The 10198-nt window shown below is 49.4% G+C and overlaps 1 long non-coding RNA gene across 1 annotated transcript; it reads right to left on the reverse strand.

The window, feature by feature from the left end:
* Nucleotides 1–3455: 3455 nt before the first annotated feature.
* LOC147999486 (uncharacterized) lies at nt 3456–6029 on the reverse strand. The gene is made up of 2 exons (XR_015644208.1): nt 5383–6029; nt 3456–4510 (listed from the first exon to the last, which is right to left on the reverse strand). It is a non-coding gene; the product is annotated as an uncharacterized LOC147999486 (long non-coding RNA).
* Nucleotides 6030–10198: the final 4169 nt, after the last annotated feature.

The following is a 10198-nucleotide window of genomic DNA, read 5'->3' on the forward strand; positions in this document are numbered from 1 at the left end:
CAGCATCCCTCTGGCGTATTAATGCGGTTAGTAACTTCCGGGCTAGGAAGCTGCCGCTGCAGCAGCTGGCAGCCTTCCTTTGAAGGGAGGGCCGGACTGCAAGTTTCACTGTGGACTGCTTTTTCTGCTGAGAACGGGTTTGGAGCTTGGTGGGATCCGTGGAAAGCCTTGGAGCCCAGCAGTGGTCCCTGGCCAGGTTTTTGTTACCCTGAAAATTCTATGCATGAATGAAAGGGAACAGGTTTCCACAAGGACGGACAGCCTCCAGATGACGCAAGCACGGGGCTGTTAGGACAAACATGGCACCGCAGCTTTGAATCGGACTTTGCATCGTCTTGTTTATGAAGAGCTACAGTTTTCCCTTCTATTTGTTGTAAGGTTTTGGTTTGGAGCCCTGTTTGAGTGAGGCAGGAATTGCCATAAGAGATGGCAGGAGCGCAGGAGCTCGGCTGTGCTTGCCTGCCTGGTCCTCCTGGTGTTTGGCCTCACACAGCACAGCCAGCTGCTGTGGCACATGCCTGCCACCCAGTCACTGGAAAGGCTGAGGTCAGAGGGTCCCCTAAGCCAGGAAGCCCCAGGCCAGCTTGGGCAACATGGTGAGACCCTGAGTTGACTCTACCTCCCACATAGACATGATTGTCTGACAGTTTGTTCCATTTCACACTCCAAGACCCCTGGGTAGGTAGAAGAACTACTCGTTCTAAGCAATGCGGTCATCCTTTCCTGGTCCCTAATTACAAGGTAACCTGGACAGACTTAGATGAGGCCCCAGCAGCTAATTTGGATGGCGTTTTAGACCGAAGAGGAGCCCTCTCTTCTCTCATGGTCCAGTGCCCTGACTGCAAGTTTAGATGCACTGACCTATGTATGAGCCCTCAAGCCAGGAGGAACTCTTTAGTGCTAGAAATAAATGGTTCGGGGCTGGGGATTTAGCTCAGTGGTAGAGTGCTTGCCTAGCAAGTGCAAGGCCCAGCTCCGGGGGGGGGGGGGGGGGGGGAAGAAAGAAAGAAAGAAAAGAAAAGAAATAAATGGTGCCTGTCACCCCTTCCTCCCTCTTTGAGACTCACCGATTGTCTTTCCTTACCCTGGTCTCTATGGTGTGGTGTTGGGCCTTAGCCTAGGGTCTCTCCCCTGCAGGGACAGCTGCTGCTGTGCTCTGTGGGGGGCCCCTGGTCCCCAGGATAGGCATAGTGCTAGTCAGCCTCCTAGGAAACCCCCCGACCTGCCTCTGCTAAACGGGCTTTTTAGCGTTTTTTAAAAAACTGTTTTGATACCTTTTCATACAATTTGCTAATCCCCATTTTTGTAGGATGCCCGTTGGGGTCCCCTGGGTCTTCGCTTAGGCTCAGCACCTTGGTTTGTCTAGGTAATGGATGCTCTGTTGTCCCTGCGTACCTCTCGTGGTGTGACTGTCTTCCATCACTCCCTACCATGTGAACACTCTAACACAAATGGAGTCTTGTGAGTTCACGAAGAGGTAGGACTGATGTTCCAGGAGGGCAGAGTGCAAGAGTTACCTGAAGCCGGTCCACATGTAATGTTTTATATGGGTCATTTCTCTAACACATGTGTGGCTGGGGTCCTAGTCTCTTCCTGTCTGCCTATCCGGTAAGGAGTGCCTAACTCCACAGCTGTTACCATGGCATCCTGCTCCTGCACTCTATAGCCTCTGACCTGTGACCTCCAGGTCTACGGTGTCTGTATTTAATGTGACTAGAATCTGTGGCCTCAGAGGGGAGCTAAGTGCCTTAAACTGTCCCTCAGTTGTCTCAGTTAACAGCAGGGAATGAATGGGGCTGGGAGGAGGGCTCAGTCAGGAAAGTGCTTCCCCTCGAATGCAGAAACCTCATGGGTTCCATCCCCAGCATCACATTAAACTGAGCATGTGGCCTGAACCTGTGGTCTCCGCACTTGGGAGGTGGAGGCAGGAGGATCAGAAGTTCAAGATCATCCTGGACTACATGGCAAGTTTGAGGCCAGCCTTGGCTACAGGACACCCTGTCTCAACTTACTAGTGAATTAATGATAAATTGATACTAAAGGCATCGGATAAACATAATAGCGTGCACCTGGGTTGACCCAGGAAGCGCGGTCCTTAGGTTTGATGGCAGCCATCAACAGCAGGGCCCCAGTCAGTATATACTTCTTAATGTGTAGCTTTTGTGTTTGTAATTTTCATTTTACGGCGTTCAGAGTTTTCCTGTCTCGCCTCCTTGGTTAATGTTCTGCCTGTTGCTTCTGTTTCGAATTCCATACGGAGCTCTGGCATACATTAAAACAACTTGCCTGCCAGGGTGTGCCTCGTGGTTATTACACCGTCTGTGTTTCTATCTCCTCTTACGGGGCTGAACCCCTGCCTGTGGAACACATGTGACTGGAAAACGAACCGGGCTTCCTTTGAACACAGTGAGAAGCTGGGTGTTTCAGTCCCCCTTCAACTGTGCTTCTAATGACCGTGCTTACCCAGGAGTGTGATTCAGATCTTTGATTGCCAAACCAAGTCCCTGAGATCTGACGTATGTGTCAGTTGAGGTAATTTGGTAAGGACAAAGCTAGGTGTGCAGAAAGACCCTTGATCAGAAAGACCGTGGCTGGGGTATAGCTCAGAGGCATAGCCCTTCACTACAGTGCATGAAATGCTAGCAAACTGCTCTTCCAGAGGTCCTGAGTTCAATTCCCAGCAACCACATGGTGGCTCACAACCATCTGTAAAGAGATCCGATGCCCTCTTCTGGTGTATCTGAAGACAGCTACAGTGTACTTATATATAATAAATGAATAAATTAAAAAAAAAAGAAAAAAAATGGCTTTTGTTTGAGTCTGAGGCAGGAGGCTCCTCTCCCCTTGGAGCCTGCGGGGGTGCTGAGGTTGGCCCCCTGCATGCAGGGTTTAAAGAAGCCACCTGTAAACAAGCCAGTCACCAATGGGACCTTCAGCTAATCAGTTTCCAGAGAGCACACCCCACACCTGGAAGCCTGGAGCCACACGAGGTAGGACATTAACTGCCAATCACAAAGTCCTCCCCTCAGTGTTTCCAAGTCATCCGTCCAAAGCCCAGTTTTGTGAATGTGACACCCTTGGCAGTGGTCTGTCGTCTTGGTGTGAGAGCCTCTGAGATGAGATGTGATGAGAGGAGAGGAGAGGAGAGGAGAGGAGAGGAGAGGAGAGGAGAGGAGAGGAGAGGAGGAGGCTTTGCCTTTTGTGGAGTGACAACGTCTGTCACAGCCAAGCTGAGTGACCTTGGTCTGTGAGGTGGAAAAAGATGAGTATCAGCTCAACAAAGCTGCTCTCACCCAAGGCCCGCCCAATCACGGAATCACCCACTCCATGGGGTTGGGTGAGGGTGGGGTGTCCTGAAAGCTAGCTAGTGCTGGGGTCTCTGCGACCTCCACAGCCAGCAGAGCAGCACTGCCTGGGAGGCAAGAAAGCAGTTCAGTTCAACACAACTCGGTAGCTGGTGTTGGTCCAAACTTCTGGAGTTTGACCCCTGAGTACTTTATTTTAGGCAAATTTAGGCACAGCACAATTTGGTGAAAACTCTCCTGGTGATAATTAACTCAATTCCCGTGTGCACAGTAAAGCTTAAGTAAATCTCCTTGAGGGACAAAGTCAGCTAAATAAAGATCGAACGGATGTGACCACGTCGTCGACACTCTTTGTAAAGTACATGTGACACCTTCTATAAGTGGGGAAGTGGTGGCTGGTGGCCCATGCCTTCAGTCCCAGCACTCAGGAGGCAAAGGCAGAGGCAGGTGGATCTCTGAATCTGAGGCCAGCCTGGTCTACAGAGCAAGTTTCAGGACAGCCCGGGCTACACAGAGAAACCTTGTCTCATCAAACAAACACCACCAATCACGACAGACTGTATGGGTTGGCTAAGAAAAACAGGCTTAGGGTAAGGATCAGAGGGGAGGTCCTGTGTGGTCTCTGGCCACACACATAGTACAAAGGTCACCAGGCTACTAAACATATTTGCTCCTGGCCTTCTGGCCGGATAACAAGCTATGTATCCCTTCCCTTGAAGGAGCAGCCCTGTGTGTTTCACATTCTAGGTCTCCCTCTTGCTTATCTGTGGGCACAAAGACTGCTGTGTCTCCTTCAGGTTAGGAAAACTCAATGGCTTGGGTTTCTCCGCACACACTCTTCCCCTCATCCTTGGTATCCTGGCCTCTATCTCTCCATAAGATGACGTGATGTGCGACTTCCATGACAACCAGTGCAGGTCCCCAGTGTAATGAGCAGAGGCTTCGTGACTTTTGGATTCCAGCCTGAGAATCAGACATTGTCACTCTGTACCGCTCCTGGGGCATCCAGGTTCTTCCTGCTGGAAGGAATGTCAGTGTTCTCCAGGTCAACCTGTCCCAAACCTGGAGGTCACTCCCCAAGGTAGCAAGAGAGCAGAGGATGCTGTATCCACCCTTGCACTGCAGCAGGAACTGCCCCAGATGCTTGGCATGACTCTGCCCTTCAGATGTGTTCATACGGGGACCTGCGCCCAGACTCTGAGAGGCTGTGTGTCAGAAAGAAGTAATGTGTGAGCTACTGACAGAGCTCAGAAGTAGATCCTTTGCCCAGGGTGCACAAGGCCTGTTGCAAATTGATCCTTTGAAGCTGTGGTTCTCACCCTGTGGGCTGTGGGCCAACATTGTTATCCTAGACACACAAAATTAAAAACACAGCAAACTGGGGTTGGGGATTTAGCTCAGCGGTAGAGCGCTTTAGCAAGCGCAAGGCCCTGGGTTCGGTCCCCAGCTCCGAAAAAAAAAAAAAGAAAAGAAAAACACAGCAAACTGTTTTAACACGACTTCGGGTGGCCCCGATGTCCACTTAAGATAGCAAGATACAGGGGTAATAGGGTGGCATTTCTGGCTGGACGGTGGTGCTAAAGCCACAAGCAGGGAATTCCTGTATTACCTGGCAATGGGAAAGAGGTTGACTCAAGCACAGCCCTCATCTCACAGAGAAAACAGCTGACAGCAGGTGTGGGGGTGCACGCCTTTAATCTCGTTATCGGGAGGCAGAGGCAGGCGGATCTCTGAGTTCGAAGCCAGCCTGCTCTTTAGAGCAAACTCCAGGACAGCTGGGGCTACACAGAGAAACACCACATACACACACACACACACACACACACACACACACACAGAGTTATACACTAAAAGAGCACATTAAATAACATGCGAATTATATCTCAATAAAGCCATTTACAGAACTAAACTAATTAAAGCAAATTTGCCCCTGATTCTTCTCATCCTGTTGGCTTCAAAGAGCTACAGGTTGCAAGCCAGGACTTGAGGGTTTTTTTTTTTCTTAAAGATTAATTTATTTTAATTTTCTTTTCTTTTTTTAAAAAACAAATTCCATGGGCATTGGTGTTTTGCCTACCTGCATGTCCGTGTGAAGATGTCAGAGCCTCTGGAACTAGAGTTACGGCACAGGTGCGAGCTGCCACATGGGCGCTGGGAATTGAACCTGGGTCCTCTGGAAGAGCAGTCTTAACCGCTCTTAACCGCTGATCCATCTCGCCCACCCTAAAGGTTTATTTCTAACGAGAGGTTAAAATGAAAAGGCTGGGTGATGGTGTTTAAATCTCATGCCCTGACAGAACACACCAAGCCAACATGGCTCCATGTGGAGAGGTTTAATGAGAGGAGAGGAGAGGAAAGGCCGGCCATGAATGTGTGGATGGAAGGGGGTGGGGAGATGGAGAGAGAAGGGACAGGGACAGAGAGGCCAAGAGAGAGCAAGAGGGGAGTAAGAGGGAGAGGAGGGAGCAAGCAGCCCCCTTTATAGTCATGCACAGCTGGCTGTTGCCAGGCAACCGTGGGGCGGAGCATACCTGGCTGCTGCCAGGTGGCTGTGGGGGTGGAGTTTAGACGAATACCAACACTAGGGACCAGCAAGATGGCTCAGGGTAAGGGCTCTTGTTGCCAAGCTAAGAACCTAAGTTTGGTGATCCCCAGAAGTCGTGGTGGTAAGAGAAGCAACTGTGTAAGTTGTCCTTGTAACCTCACAGGCACACAATGGTGTGTGCTAGCATTCTGTCTAAGCTCCACCCCCACAGTTACCTGGCAACAGCCAGGTATGCCTGAAACTATAAAAGGGGCTCCTTGCCCCTCCCTCCTCGCTCTCCCTCCTCGCTCTCGCTCTCGCTCTCGCTCTCGCTCTTACCCTCTTCCCCCTCTGTCCCTTCTCTCCCCATGTGCCTCCCTCCTTCTCTCCATGTGCTCATGGCCGGCCTCTACTCCTCTCCTTCTCTTCTCTTCTCGTCTTCTCGCGCGCGATCTCACTCTCTCGCTCTCGCTCTGCCCTACTACCCTCTTTAACTCCCTCCCTATGCCCTGAATAAACTATTCTATACTATACCATCGTGTGCCTGGTCTCTCAGAGGGAAAGGACGCCTCAGCATGGACTCACTGAGGCACCCCCTTTCCCCAGGGGAAAACATATATGTTCTATAGAACATATCCCGGCCACACACACACACACACACACACACACACACACACACCCTACACCCTCATCTTTTAAAACACATTGGTCCCGAAACCAGGGACCGGGGACATATCCTCTCTTTATCTTTTTATAAACACATCAGCATGCGCCCCTCCCCAAAAATAAATAAATAAATGAAAATTTAAATGGAAGCTTGTGTGGTTGCCTTGTGACACCTTCCGGATGGCCACGAGGAGCAGCAATCCTCAGTTCTGGATCTGGATCTTCTTGGGCTGGAGACACTCTCTGGCCCTCAGCCACTCCTGGGACAGATCGGAAAGGGAACCTTTCTCTACCCACAGCCCTTCCTGGATACCCAGCCAACAGCCAACAACTGTGCCTGGTTTGTTCCGGTCAAAGTCCAGACCTTCGTCTTCTACCAGGTAAGCCCGGGCTGCTGTGGTAGCTGGCGCGTCTGGGCTTGAGTCTGCAGTGACCTCAGGGGCGCACACCTGCTGCCTCAGGAGGAAGACTTGTCTCTGCTGCCCTTTCCTGTTGACACAGCAGGAAGCCCTGGGGTCTGGCCCCGGGCCCTTTGAGCTAATCTCCGGCAGGCTCTGGCTTTGGTCCACAGATGAGTTTACCAGGCTGCCCTGCCTGTGATTCATCTCCCCGCCCTTGCGTAGGCTCATCAGTTATCCAAAGGGGCTAAAAATACAGTTCTGACTTCTGTGTGCTTTTGTGCTCCCAGCTAGCATTTAAGAGACCTGGTCCCCAGTCTCTGTTCTTCACTCCTGCTCACAGCTCAAAGCCTAGCTCCTGTTTCAATTCTGTGAGACTATAGCCCAGGATGGCCTAGCGATCACTCAGTACCTAGCCTCCACAGACCTCCAACTTCCAGTAGTCCTGCCTCAGCCTCCCAAGTGCTGAGATTACCGGTGTGGACTACCATACATTTTTGATTCATTCATTCGTTTTTTTTTAATTTACTTATTTTATATATGTGAGTACACTATAGCTGTCTTCAGACACACCAGAAAAAAAGCATTGGATCCCATTATAGATGGTTGTGAGCCACCCATGTGGTTGCTGGGATTTGAACTCAGGATCTCTGGGAGAGCAGCAGTCAGTGCTCTTTTTTTGTTTTTGTTTTTGTTGTTGTTGTTGTTTTTGGGTTTTTTGTTTGTTTGTTTGTTTTTTGTTTGTTTTTGAGCTGGGGACCGAACCCAGGGCCTTGCGCTTGCTAGGCAAGCACTCTACCACTGAGCTAAATCCCCAACCCCCAGTCAGTGCTCTTAACTGCTCTGTGTAGCCCTGGCTGTCCTGGAACTCAGAGATCCAACTACCACTGTCTCTGATTGCTTGGATTAAGGGTGTGTGCCACCACTGCCCAGCTTTAAGCTATTCATTCATTCATTCATTTATTTATTTATTTATTTATTTATTTATTTATTTATTTATTTATTTATTTATTGTGTGTTTCTATGATTGTGTGCATTGAGTGCAGTATCTACAGAGGCCAGAAGAGGGCATCGAATTCCCCTGGAGTAGGTACTGAGAGCCTGGACATGTCTTTCAGAAGAGCGACAATGGCTAACCACTGAACCATCTCTCTGGCACCAAAAAAGATTTATTTATTTATTATATATAAGTACACTGCAGCTGTCTTCAGACACACCAGAAGAGGGCATTGGATCCCATTACAGACGGCTGTGAGCCACCATGTGGTTGCTGAAATTTGAACTCAGGACCTCTGGAAGAGCAGTTGGTGCTCTTAACCACTGAGCCATCTCTCCAGTCCCCAGCCTGGGTTTTTTTAAGGTTTATTTTTATTATCTTTTTTTTTAAGAACTTATTTTATGTATATGAGTATGCCATTGCTGTCTTCAGTCACACCAGAAGAGGGCGCCAGGTCCCATTACAGATGGATGGGAGCCACCATGTGGTTGCTGGGATTTGAACTCAGGACCTCTGGAAGAGCAGTTTAGTGCTTTTAACCACTGAGCCATCTCGCCAACCCCTATTTTTATTATCTTAAGTGTACAAATGTTTGCATTCATGTGCGCCTGTACACAGGTGCTAGCGCTTGAGTGGTGCTAAGAGCCAAGCCCTGGCCCTTTGCCACAAGTGCTCTTAGCCTCTGAGCCAACTCTCCAGCCCCCATGCCTGGCTTTATTGAGATTTGTCATGCTCTTTTGGCCCTGGGTCCCACCACAACCCTCCTCTTTCCATTCTTTAATACCAGGAACTAGTATTTCATCCCATCAGTAATACCGGAAGCCAGGAGACTCCGGCTGCTACCTCCAGTTCTAGCGGGTTTTAAAAAAAAAAAAAAAAAAAAAAAAAAAAAATCATCTGACGCCCTCTTCTGGCCACTGTAGGCACTGCATTCATGGCCACAGTCAGACACATTACCTAATGTCTGTCTGTCTGTCTGTCTGTCTGTCTCTCTCTCTCTCTCTCTCTCTCTGTGTGTGTGTGTGTGTGTGTGTGTCTAAGACCCAGTCGTTGTCACCTAGAAAGCTGCCACAGACTGAAGACGAATGGTCAGCTGACTGCTTAGAATCAATACCTGCTTCAGACCTTCCCACTTTCAAGGTCAAGCTTTCGATTTTGCAGATTTCGCTTCCTGTTTGGCTTGATGCTTCTGTGAGAGTTTATTTGGTGGGTCCACTTGGCTGGGCCACAGCACCACCACACCCGTCTTTGCAAAGTTTCAAGAAACTTCTAGTGTATTTTATAATTTTCCTACTTCACTATTCATTACTGTCATTGACGGTTTTCCCACGCCTAGTTTATCAATTAGACCGCTTCATAGTCTCTTATGAGGGCAAAATCAAAGCATGTGTAGGGCTTGGTGCCTCTTGGAGATTTTAGATGCCCTCTGGGATCGTGGATGGTGGGTATGATTTGTGTGACTGTGATTTTACATATGTGCCCATTGGCTTGATGGTTAGGGCCAGAGGAAGTTAAGCTTCGACCCTGAAGAGAGAGAGAGAGGAGGCCTGGGAATTGGCTTCTATCTGTGGGCAGGAGCAGTGTCCCTGTGTCCCCTGGTGACTTGTGTCTAGCATAGAGAAATGCTTGCCCATGGATGCTAGCCCGCCACTGTCCTGGGTGCCCCAGAGGCAGCTCAGTAGGCACAGAGTTGCCAAGTAGCAGGAAAGGAGGTTGAGAGAGGCTCAGGAGCCTTTGATGTGCTCCACTCCCATCCTGCTGATGCCACAGTCCTCAGCACAGAGCAAAGCACATGGCTCCATTTGTCTCTGGAGGAGGCCAGGGCCGGAAGATGCTCATTAATATTCATAAGCACCCTGAAGTGAAGAAGCCCAGCTTGGTGGCTGGAATCCTAGCACCTAGGAGGAAGGGGCAGGTGGATCTCTGTAAGTACAAAGCCAGCCTGGTCCACATAACCAGTTTCATGTTAGTCTGGACTACTTTGTGTCAAGATAACACCACCAAAAACGAACTCAATGAAACTAGATTCTTTTTTTCGGTAAGATGGAGTGCCAATGCCCTACCTCATCGAGCTGGTCAACAGCAGGTCAACTGACAGGCAGCAGGAGTTTGCTCTCCCACGAGGGAAAAATCTGCCCAGAATCTCAGCCTTTGTATGACCAAACATACGGTGCCAACAGCACCAGTAGATCGCATGCAAATTGCCTTTATTTAGTTGCAGACCAGGCACAGCACAAAGATGACTCATCAAATGGTAATTATGCCTTTATTATGTTTTAAAACTTTCATTAAAGGACATATTTTAAAT

Source organism: Rattus norvegicus, chromosome 19, assembly GCF_021556685.1.
Source record: "Rattus norvegicus strain SHRSP/BbbUtx chromosome 19, alternate assembly SHRSP_T2T, whole genome shotgun sequence".
NCBI classification, from domain to species: Eukaryota; Metazoa; Chordata; class Mammalia; order Rodentia; family Muridae; genus Rattus; species Rattus norvegicus.